Consider the following 11,640-nt stretch of genomic DNA (forward strand, 5'->3'; position numbering starts at 1 on the left):
GCATATCCTTCCTGGATTCTCACCCACCAGAGCCACTCCACTCCTTTCGCCTGCTCTTAATTTTCATCCCCAGATTTGTTAAAAAATGTTTCTTCTTTGGTACAGGTTTGATTGAGGTTTCATGGCTTGAGCATTTTTATGTTGAAAGGAAGGAAGGAAAGGAGGGAGATCGAGAAAGAGAGAAAGGTAGGTGTGTTTAGAATTTTAATTCTAAAATTAAGAAAAATATGGCAGAGCAAGGATTTAACAAAAAGCGACCTATTCACAGAGTACTATAGCTTCACAGAGAAGCTATTCACAGAGTACTCCTGGCTAATGCAATCCACCATTCCATACCTTTTCTTTCTGGGTTGCTATAATTGTGGAATTAAAGAAGGTTAAAATCAGGCACTTTTCTTATGAGAAATGGGGTTGGGAAATAATTTCTTAGTAATACCCCTACTGCCCTGGAGGAATTCACCAGTTCCAGAATCTACTACTAAGAAGAACATGTATTAAACATTCACAGACGAGGATGACCTGGTGATAAGAGGCCTAGACTGGATCCTGGCTCTGCCAGAAGCATGATCTTGGGCAATTTATTTGACCTTCCTGTGCATCAGTTTACTCATCTGTAAAGTGGGTGTAATTGGCATCATCATAAAATTATGAGGATGATGAGTTAGTATTTTTTTTAGATTTATTTATTTATTTGAGAGAGAGAGAGAGAGAGTGGGGAGAGGCAGAGGGAGAGGGAATCTTCAAGCAGACTCCCCACTGAGCACGGAGACTGACCAGACCAGTGGGACTCAGTCTCACGACCCATGAGATTATGACCTGAGCCGAAATCAAGAATCGGATGCTAAACTGAGCCCCCCAGGTGCCCCATAAATTGGTATCTCCAAAGCACTTGATGATTCCTGTCACCTTGTTAAAACACACAAGGGGCGCCTGGGTGGCTCAGTGGGTTAAGCCTCTGCCTTCGGCTCAGGTCATGATCTTAGGGTCCTGGGATCGAGCCCCACATCAGGTTCTCTGCTCCACGGGGAGCCTGCTTCACCTTCTCTCTCTGCCTGCCTTTCTGCCTACTTGTGATCTCTCTCTCTGTCAAATAAATAAAAATAAAACCTTTAAGAAAAAAAAAACTGCAACACACATAAATGTTGACCAATTCTTATTGCATTTCCTGCACTCTGCCAAGTGTGGTTAAACGTTTATTACCTTTCAAGTCTTGAAATTAAGTCTCTGGAGATGGGGGAGTCATGTTAACTAGGTGTAACATGGTGCCCAGGATGGAATCCTGGGGATAGCGAGAGGATATCAAAGGAAAAACTTGGCGACCTCCAAATAAGGTCTAGAGTTAAGAGTAAATGTACTCCCAATTTTGACAAACAGATCATGGTCATGTAACATGTTAACAGTGGAGGGAAAATGGGTGAGGGTATATGACAGATCTCTTTTTTCATTGTAATAGGAGTCATATCTCTAATTATGAAATTCCAGCATCAGCACAGGGGGCCACTAGGTGTATGAACCAGCTCCAGGACGGGATTCCACAGAGCATTAAAAGCATTTCATGTTTCCCTTCTAAATCACCAGTTATCTGTAGCCTTTCCTTTCTCTAAATAAACTGCCAACCCCACAACTCCACCCCCCTCAGCTTACAAGTGCTCTCTCTCTCCAAACACAGCTTGACTCCCAATGTTTGCATCCCACACTAATATCTCTATTACCCCAGACCTGACCAGGTCCCAAACTCACCAGCTCCTGGCTTTTTAAAAACCTTGTTGGGTTCTAAGAAGTTCTCTCTGGATGTCTGTTCATTGAATGAAATGGTGCAACGAAATTGCTGCTGGTAAACCACCCTACAACTCATCATTTTTTCCTTCCCTAAACTCACTGTCCATACTATTCTACACTGTTCCAATTAATTTTCTGCTTGCAAAAGCTCGCGGTTTGATTTACAATTTTGAGTTTCCCAGGCTCTTGTTTTCGTGGTGGTTCCTGTTATGCCAAAATGTCTATGGGTATCGATATAAAGGAACCCAGGAATCTAGAGCCAAAGTCAAAATTGGGGCAAATTGGGAAAAGAGCAATAGACAGAATGAAATGTATGGAGGCTAAGGAAAATGAAACTAATAATTATACACACAAGTAAGACATAAGCAAGGGAATGAGAGACAAGAGTAAGCCACTAATGACAGGACAGTAACGGTTCATGGCAAACTTTAACATGTTTTGAGTGCTTTTTAAATTTCAGCTCTTTTAATTTCTGCAAGAGGAGGTAGAGCTTGATTTATAGTAGATAATTGGATATGTAACAAGGATTATAATAAGGAGTCTAAATAAGGCTGTGTGTGTGTGTGTGTGTGTGTGTGTGTGTGCATAGTGAACACCCGCAAACCAGATGGCTCTCTAACCTAAAGACGGCATAGATATTATTTGTAAGATTTTTTTTTTTGCTATTAATGGATTATGCACAGGAGGTTTGGTAATTATAAAAAATATTGATGCAAGCAGGAAATCTTGTCTTGGCACAGTCGTGGTGTGTAGTGCTCAGAGCAGGAGTAACAGGACACACACATTTGTCTTCTGCTTGCTACTCATACAACTGTCGTTCCCAACTGTTGTGGAGCCTTCTGGTTGCAAAATTCCAGCGCTCACATAGTAACAAGAGAGTCAAAACAGTCCCTCCCTCCTGAGCTCGAATCGCACAACAGTTTCGTAACCATGTTCTCTCAGAAAGTTCCATAGTCCAAAATAAAATGATTTCCAGAAAGGTAAATCAGACGGTTCTCTAACAGTAATTCTTCTCTTGTTTGTCTTATTCTAAAAGCATGGTCTCTAGGATCCCAAAGTTTGCTTGGGGGAAGGAATGTGGTTAGCTTCTGGATATGCTTCAGAAGTATTTTTTGACTGTCTCAGTAACCATTTCTTTTAAGCATAAGTTCTGAGCAATTGATGATCTTATATCCATCCTGATACCACTAAAGCAAATCCACACAGTTTTTTTCACTCCAATCTCTAATGACATTTCTTATGAAGAAATCCTTTATTTTCTAATTTAGGAATAAAAAGCATTATCCTCAAGCAATTATTATTCAAGAAAGTTTTCAAACTTAAGTTCCTTTATGACAGTGGTCTATGATTCCTATTCCCAAAGGCCAAACTGTTATTCTGCAATAAATCCCAAGAAAATATTTTGTGTCCATTCTTACAAATTCAAAGAAAGCCAGAATAAATTTAGGCGGTACTTAAATAAAAAAATTCTAGGATGTTGCAGAAATATTAGCAAGTGATTTAACAGTATGGATGTCTCACTACTAAGATTTCCTTAAGGAAATTTGCTTGATTTTCCAGTACTCTAGAATATATGGCAGTGTTGAGATGTTGTGATGGAACACCGACCAGTTGTGTGGTGGTTAAGTTGAGGGAATTGTTCTTTTGGGTTAAATGAAAGATCCTAGGAAGAGAGAGAGGAGAGAAAAAAGGAAGAGAAAAGAAAAGAAAAAAGAAAACATTAATGTTTCTTATCACAGCCAAATTACAATTCAAATACACTGCTAATTAGCACACCAAGATTAATGTGCTGAAACACTAAGAAGCATTTTACAGTATCCTCATCTGTACAATGGGATAATAATCATAATCTATTTCCTAGGGATGCACTACAGGCAGCAGAGTGCTTATTAAGTAATCCGAATGTATCTACTTCTATAAAACTATCAAACTAGGGGCGCCTGGGTGGCTCAGTGGGTTAAAGCCTCTGCCTTCGGCTCAGGTCATGATCCCAGAGTCCTGGGATCGAGCCCCACATCGGGCTCTCTGCTCAGCAGGGAGCCTGCTTCCTCCCCTCTCTCTCTGCCTGCCTCTCTGCCTACTTGTGATCTCTGTCTGTCAAATAAATTTAAAAAAAAAATTAAAAAAAAAGAGTCTGTTTCTTACTTTGCCTCTTTAAAAAAAACAACAACAACAAAACTATCAAACTAGCTTTCTCTTTATCCTTCAAACTATGTGCAATGTCCCCTTTATATTATTCTCCCATAAATCTTCATTACACCTCGTTTCTGTCGTCACTTCCATTGTAACTAGATCCTTTTAAGCAAGCATTTATTCCCATACTTGTTTCTATTCCCCATTCTGCTGCTAGATTTTCTTTCTCTTCTTTGCTTCTGAATGTGGTGTGAATGGCTTATTCTTAAACCCAGACCAATATTATTTTTAGGTTCTATGAAGTCTGTGAATTGGATACCTGTCCTTTTTCTTCTAGTTTGTATTGCCCTGACACCTGGCATTTAGAATACAGATTCTCTAATGAAAAGCAGATTAGCTCTTTACATCCACCCAGAACCCTCAATTTTGACATCATTTCCAACCACATTTTTCTAGTTCCCTCAATTTTTTTTTAAACCAACAACCTCCTGTTTTCCCAACATCAACTCTGCTTTTTTTCTCCCACATTTAGAAGATTTGGGATTTCATGAATATTACCCTAAGACGTAAAGGTCAATGTGATAGGTTGAAAAATATTTTCCTCACCGTTCTTCACAAAGACTGCCAAAGAGGAAAAGCAAGTACACTCTATATTACATTTACTAAGAAGCCGCTCAGTAGAAGATTAATCTAGTGGTACTCCACTGTTGCCAATATTAACGTTGGAGGGTGTCTGGAGAGAGAACACAGCTGTCCACCAATGCATCAACTTGGAAAAGATAGGCCTGGAGTCCACACATTCCTAACTTCTCCTAATCAGGCACACCACCCTAATTATCTCCCCCAAATAATGCTTTGAACATATAACTCCCTTGCTGAAGCTAGCAAGCAGCTTACTGCTAACTACAAGATGAAGTCCATATTCTCTAGCTGCTTTCAAACCACAGGGCCACCCAAATGCACATTTCCAGCACTGATGTCAGCTGCTTCCCCAAAGAATGTCTTCGCATTTCAGCTACTCACTGTTTCTGCAAAAAGTTTCCGTGTTTCCAACCACTGTCGTTACGGAGAATGTCTGCCTTCTTCCTCTTTGCTCATCCAAACCCTACCTTAGTTCTCTAAGATCTCACTCACTTGTCCCTTTTCTGTGATCATTTCCGGAAGTGGTTGAGCAGGCTCACAGGAAACGGGCATACTCTCAGTCAGAGAGGTTAATCTAAGTGCTATGATTGTTTTACTTTTTCTAGGTTTCTATCTTCTGATCTACATTGTTTAAACAGACAACTCTACCTTATTATTCTATGTAGCCCTCTCTTTAGTCTCCTTTACTAATCAGTTAATTAATGACCAATTCTGGATGTTATCCATAGTTGTATGCAGATTTTTTTTTTCCTTTTGGTGAAAAAGAGGTAAGTGGTACTTTTTATCACTAACACCCACATCTCACTGAGTTTTAGTTTCTATTTGTAAAGTGACTCTGTGGGACCAGCTCACTGTCTATTCTAGAGTAAAGAATCTGTGATTTGGGGGCACCTGGGTGGCTCAATTGGTTAAACGTCTGCCTTTGGCTCTGGTCAAGATCCCAGGGTCCTGAGACTGAGGCCCTAAGGTAGCGGGGAGTCTACTTCTCCCTCCCCCCCCCCCCCCCCCCGCTCATGCTCTCTCTCTCAAGTGAATAAATAAAATCTTAACAAAGAAAAAGAATTCATGATTTGGTGGTTCTACTTCAAAAACTGGTGAATTTTCTAATCAGGTACTTTGGGGTTAATATCAACTTTAATCATGGACCTCAGTTTTTTACATTTTCTTTTTTTTTTTTTTAAAGATTTTATTTATTTATTTGACAGACAGAGATCACAAGTAGGCAGAGAGGCAGGCAGAGAGAGGAAGGGAAGCGGGCTTCCCGCTGAGCAGCGAGCCCGATGCGGGACTCGATCCCAGGACCCTGGGATCATGACCTGAGCCGAAGGCAGCGGCCTAACCCACTGAGCCACCCAGGCACCCCTACATTTTCTTTAATCCGTTCTCTTACTATGGTCTCCTTTATTCTTCTTCATTACAACCTTGAGATGACATTGTTCAAACCACAAACCTTCAACGATCTTCAGTTACAATATTTAGATTATGTATTCTAGGCTCTTTTCAATCTGAGATAACATGCGAGATGTGGGTACATTCGCTGCAGAATATTGAGTTGAAAACAAAATTGATCAGTGCATTTGGCCCCCTTCCTTCTGTACTATAGAATTTTGATATACTTGTAAGAATTATATGACAATTTCCCCCAACCTTCCTGTATTTCAGTAAAAATTTAAATTAAAATAATGTCTCCATATATTACTTTTCTTAGAGAATATTGAGGTATAACTAGAGAGTACTGATTAGAAAATTTTCAAAAGGTAGTACAAAAATACAAAAAAAGATTTTTGTTTTGTTTTGTTTTTAAACAAAAGGACTTTCCTATGACTGCTTTGAAGTCCTGGCTAGAAGCACTACCACGAATCCAAAATCTAAGTGTTCATTTTATCCTTTGAGCATTTTCCTCAACTTAAATATTAATAAATCAAAACTATTTTATAGGTGAGATATTTAAAAATGGTAAATTAAAAGCTGTGGGTTCCCTAGAACTATACCACATGAGAAGAGAACACTCATGTAAACTATGGGCTTTAATTAATAGTAAATATCAACATCGGCCCATCAGTTGTAACAAATGTACCACACTAATGCAAGGAGGGATAGTTCTCTTTTAAACCTAAGACTGCTCTTAAAAAAATAAAATCTGGGGCGCCTGCGTGGCTCAGTGGGTTAAGCCTCTGCCTTTGGCTCAGGTCATGCATGATCTCAGGGTCTTGGGGATCGAGCCCCACATCGGGTCCTCAGCTCAGCAGGGAGCCTGCTCCCCCCTCCCCTTCTGTCTGCCTCTACCTACTTGTGATCTCTCTCTCTTTCTGTCAAATAAATAAGTAAATAAAATCTTTAAAAAAAAAATCTAACAATTTCTTTAAAAGCAATGGGTTCTAGTTCATGTTGTATATGTGCCTTCTATAAAACTGTTTCCTTTATCCTATTCTAATACATCTTCTAAAGTTGCTAAAGAGCGAGTATTCTACTTTTCTCTGTCTTGTTATTTTATCCAGTTTTTCTCTTTTTACTCTCAGCTGAGATCCAGAAAGACCTCCTCCTTCAGAAAATTCCTCTTTGGAGGGGGCAAATCTCTTGAAACATAAGCATTTTACTGTAAATGCAACTTCTTTTACTCTAATTTGATGGTATTTCAATTATGAGTAAGGCAACATTAAGTACCCATGCTTTCAGACATCTCCTGTCCTCAAGATATGATTAACTATGGAAACACTGAGAACTAGAAAAGGTGACAGTAAGATTTCTGTGCCACCATGTAATCCTAATGACAGTATATTTATGACCTAATTAGTATTAGATGATCTCTTCAAAATTTTCTTTTCCTATCCAATGGTTAGAAATCTGTGTTCGTATACTGCAAACACATATGTTATGTAATACTAACCCAAACAGTTACTTGACTTTACTTCTACTTGTGAAACTTCAACTTTCTTGCTGACCAAGGAATTAACCCAGAAAGAACACCCATTTCATAACTTAATCAGAATGATTTCCTTCCACTGATGACCCAACTTGTTTGATATTTTTATAATATAGACAAAAACCTACTAAGCTGTCATTTGGACAAGTTATTTCTTTCTTACCTTCAATTTTCTTATTCTGTAACATGGTGTTTGCCTATGAAGATGACTGAGATCATACGTTTTAAAGAACAACTGTTCAAAAAGCATAACATTTCATATGAACTGTAGTTGCTCTATGTTAATATATGTCTCTTTGGTGTCAGTGAGCTTGCTTATATTTTCACTTGATGGTCCTTTGCATAGTTGGGTCTCTAGCCCTGCCCTCTAGGACGGGAAACTTGTCTGCTCCTTTTAAGCGCCTAACACCTCCCCCAACACATCCACTTATCTTGCTTTTAGCAGAAGTCCTTGACCAGCTTGTGGAGAAAGTTAGGACTATTAAAACCAGATGCCCTTGACCCCTGACACCGCACCTTCTGTCCTTCTGCTCTCCTTCTCTTGAGAAAGTGGAATCTGTTCTCCACTGAAGGCCAATGCATTTCCCCAATGACTGTGTATCCTTTGATCTGCAATTCTTAGCCCGTCCGTTGCCCCCTCTCCTTATTCCTTCTCCTATTCCATAGACTCTTTTTTCTATGACACATCTGTTCAAATATCTCCTAGATTCAAAAAAACTCTTCTTGGACTCAGTTTCTCAGCCCAGTGACTATCTTGTTTCTAGTTTTCTGTTGACCTCTAAACGTAAAAGCTTCATCTCCACCCATTGCTTCTGAGTCCACGGAGTGCTCTTTCCTTGTATCCATGTCAATGTCTTTCAAGCTTCCAGCACATCAGAAAGGTGTAGGTTACATACACCTCTTACTTATCTAGCTCTCCATAGTTCACAACATGCTCTTTTATAATTTTGTGAATCAGCGGGGACTTTTAGCTTCATTCTCAACTGTGAAATTTTACGTCCCCCATCTTATGGTTTTCTCTTCTTTTGTTCTCAATTTATACTGCATTTGTGCATTTACAAATCCTTGGAAGGTACCTGGTACCCTTTCAACAAAGGGGGGAGGATTTTTTTTTTAATTCCTAATTTTACTAACAAGGAAACTGATATTCATTAAAGAGTTTCTATAACTTGTTTCAATGACTTCTCTCACATTAAATCCCTGAGAACAGGGCTTAAATTCTGATTTCCTGTCCCCAAACTTGATATATTTCTATAAAGTCATGGCTAGGTTCTATAATAACCACTCTATGTTTCTCCCTTTCTACTTTAGTGGCTAATGGATAGAAATCAGACTTTATTTTCCATTTCTTGCTAATTAAACTGACATCTCTCATGTTTCCAACCTATCCTGAATTCAGCCATCAAAATTAGACCCATGAAAATCCTCTCCTCAAATGTTTTCTTATTACTTACAGTCTAACTCTTAAGTTCCTTAGCATGGCATCAAGACCATCTGTTACCAACTCCTAACTTAGCCTTCCAGTCTTCTCAAGCCATGCATTGGGCTAATGTTTTTGAATCTTCATTATGTGCCAGACAATGTTCTAGGTTGTTGAGAGCACAGTGACAAATAAGGCCCTCAAGATCCCTGTTCTCCTGGAATTCACATTGTCATTCCTTGTCCTCCATCATATTGAATGATTTGTAACCTTCCAAACTCACTGAAACGTTTCCTTTCTTCATGATTTTGCTCATGTGAGTACTAGCTTGTCTACCTCTTCCTTCAAAGCTCAACTCAATTGGCCACATCTGACAGGCAAATCCTGACCCTTGTTCTTTTGTACTCTAATATGGCATTTTTTTACCTCCACACTAGTCTTTTTGTCATCTATTCCTATAAATGTAAAAACATATTTCATGTATCTTTCTTATTTGTTTGCCAGCAACACGAGGAAGAAAACCATGTTGTAGTCCTTCCTGTTTACTTTTCCCATGGCCCCTCACACTGTCTTGCACAAGGTAGTCCCTTAATAAATGTTCCTTCATAGTATAATTCTATGAATGAATGAAGAAGTAGACAGGTATGATCCTTGTGACATAAGTGATCCATCTTAGCCACATCTCTTGAAATCATTTACTCAAAGACTTTAGGAATACAGGCTTTAACCTGAACTTTTTTCTTTTTTAAAAAAATGAATGTATAAGATTTCATTGAAGTTTAGAGTCAGACATTTATAATGCATGTCGTGAACAACAGCTGTTTCCTACCATCTCTGTTTTTCCTATTCTTTAGACACAAATATTTTCAATTATTTTAACCAACGTTATGTGTATAACATAAGCATGTTGCCAGTTTTTGGCTTCAATTTAGACATTATCTTTGACTTCCAACTCTGAAACAAGAGGATTTCTGTCTTTCCCATCGCCACTGCCTCTATCCTGCAGTGCCAACAGTTACAATGCCATCCCCCATGTGCCCTATGTAGGTTATAATTTTGCTTGGATCAACAGTGTTTACAGTATATTATCACCATGACCCCATGTAGTACTCTGAATGCCATTCACAGCTAAACCATATAATGCCTTTTCTTTTTCTTCATTACCCTGGTGAAAGTAATTGCCTAGTTTTTACATTTGCTTGGCTTCCCATGTACTTAGTAATTCAATCTAAGATGGGTAAATGCATTCAAACTCATTCAATATACTATTAATTTGGTCTTATGGAATAGCTCTCTCCTAGAGTGTTTTGACTTGCATTCTGAAGAGTCACCCCTTAGTGTGCCATATCACTGTTTCCATGGGGATCCCTTTCCCATCCTTCTGGGGATTGCTGTTTCCGATTTCTCAAGTGGGGTGCCATTTCCTAAACCCCATGCTTTTCTCCTAGTTTTCTCCCTTATTTGGGTGATGCTCCTCCTCCACCATCTTCCTAAGGAAGAGTTCATGGGAAACAGTTAGACTTGAAATCCTTGAGAATGTCTTTATTCTACCCCCACACTTAATTTATACTTTGTGTAGAGAAGAATTCTGAGATGGAAGTAATTTTTCCTCAGAATTTTGAAGGCGTTAATTCATTGTCTCTTAGCTTCCGGCATTACTGCTATTGAGACACTTCATGCCATTCTGAATTTCATTCTTCTTACGAAGTCTTTTCTTTCTAGAAAGTTCACAGTATATTCTCTTTCTCTCCAGGGTTCTGAAATTTCACGATGGTGTATCTTAGTGTAGATTTATTATTGTCTCTGGTGCTGGGTTTATTTTGATCTGAGGACTTATGTCCTTATGTTTGGGAGAGTATTGAGTTATTTTTTTTTTTTTTTTTGACAGAGAGAGAGAGAGATCACAAGTAGGCAGAGAGGCAGGCAGAGAGAGGAGGAAGCAGGCTCACTGCTGAGCAGAGAGCCTGATGTGGGGCTCGATCCCAGGACCCTGAGATCATGACCTGAGCCGAAGGCAGAGGCTTAACCCACTGAGCCACCCAGGTGCCCCGAGTTATTTTTTTTTTAATGATTTCCCTTTGTCTCTTTTCTTGGTTCTCTCTTCATGGAACTCCAATCATACAGATGTTGGATGTCTGGGACATGTCTGTTTTTCTTATCTTCTTGCATTTGCTTTTACTTAAGGAGCTCTGGGTCATTATTTTCAGATCTTTTCTCTTAAGCTGGTTAAATTCCATTAAAGACTTCCAGTTACTGGGGCGCGCGCGCGCGCGCGTGTGTGTGTGTGTGTGTGTGTGTGTACCAGTGTTCCTAAATGGAAAGGGCACTCATTATGTAGGCTCATCCTCCATCCTGTTTTTCTTTTTTTTTTTTTGTCATTTTATTTTATTTTTTTAATTTCTTTTCAGCGTAACAGTATTCATTGTTTTTGCACCACACCCAGTGCTCCATGCAATAAGTGCCCTCCCTAATACCCACCACCTGGTTCCCCCAACCTTCCACCCTCCACCCCTTCAAGACCCTCAGGTAGTTTTTCAGAGTCCATAGTCTCTCATGGTTCACCTCCCCTTCCAATTTCCCTCAACTCGCTTCTCCTCTCCATCTCCCCATGTCCTCCATGTTATTTGTTATGCTCCACAAATAAGTGAAACCATATGATAATTGACTCTCTCTGCTTGACTTATTTCACTCAGCATAATCTCTTCCAGTCCCGTCCATGTTGCTACAAAAGTTGGGTATTCAT

The sequence above is a fragment of the Lutra lutra genome, chromosome 6 (assembly GCF_902655055.1).
Source record: "Lutra lutra chromosome 6, mLutLut1.2, whole genome shotgun sequence".
In the NCBI taxonomy this organism is placed as follows: domain Eukaryota; kingdom Metazoa; phylum Chordata; class Mammalia; order Carnivora; family Mustelidae; genus Lutra; species Lutra lutra.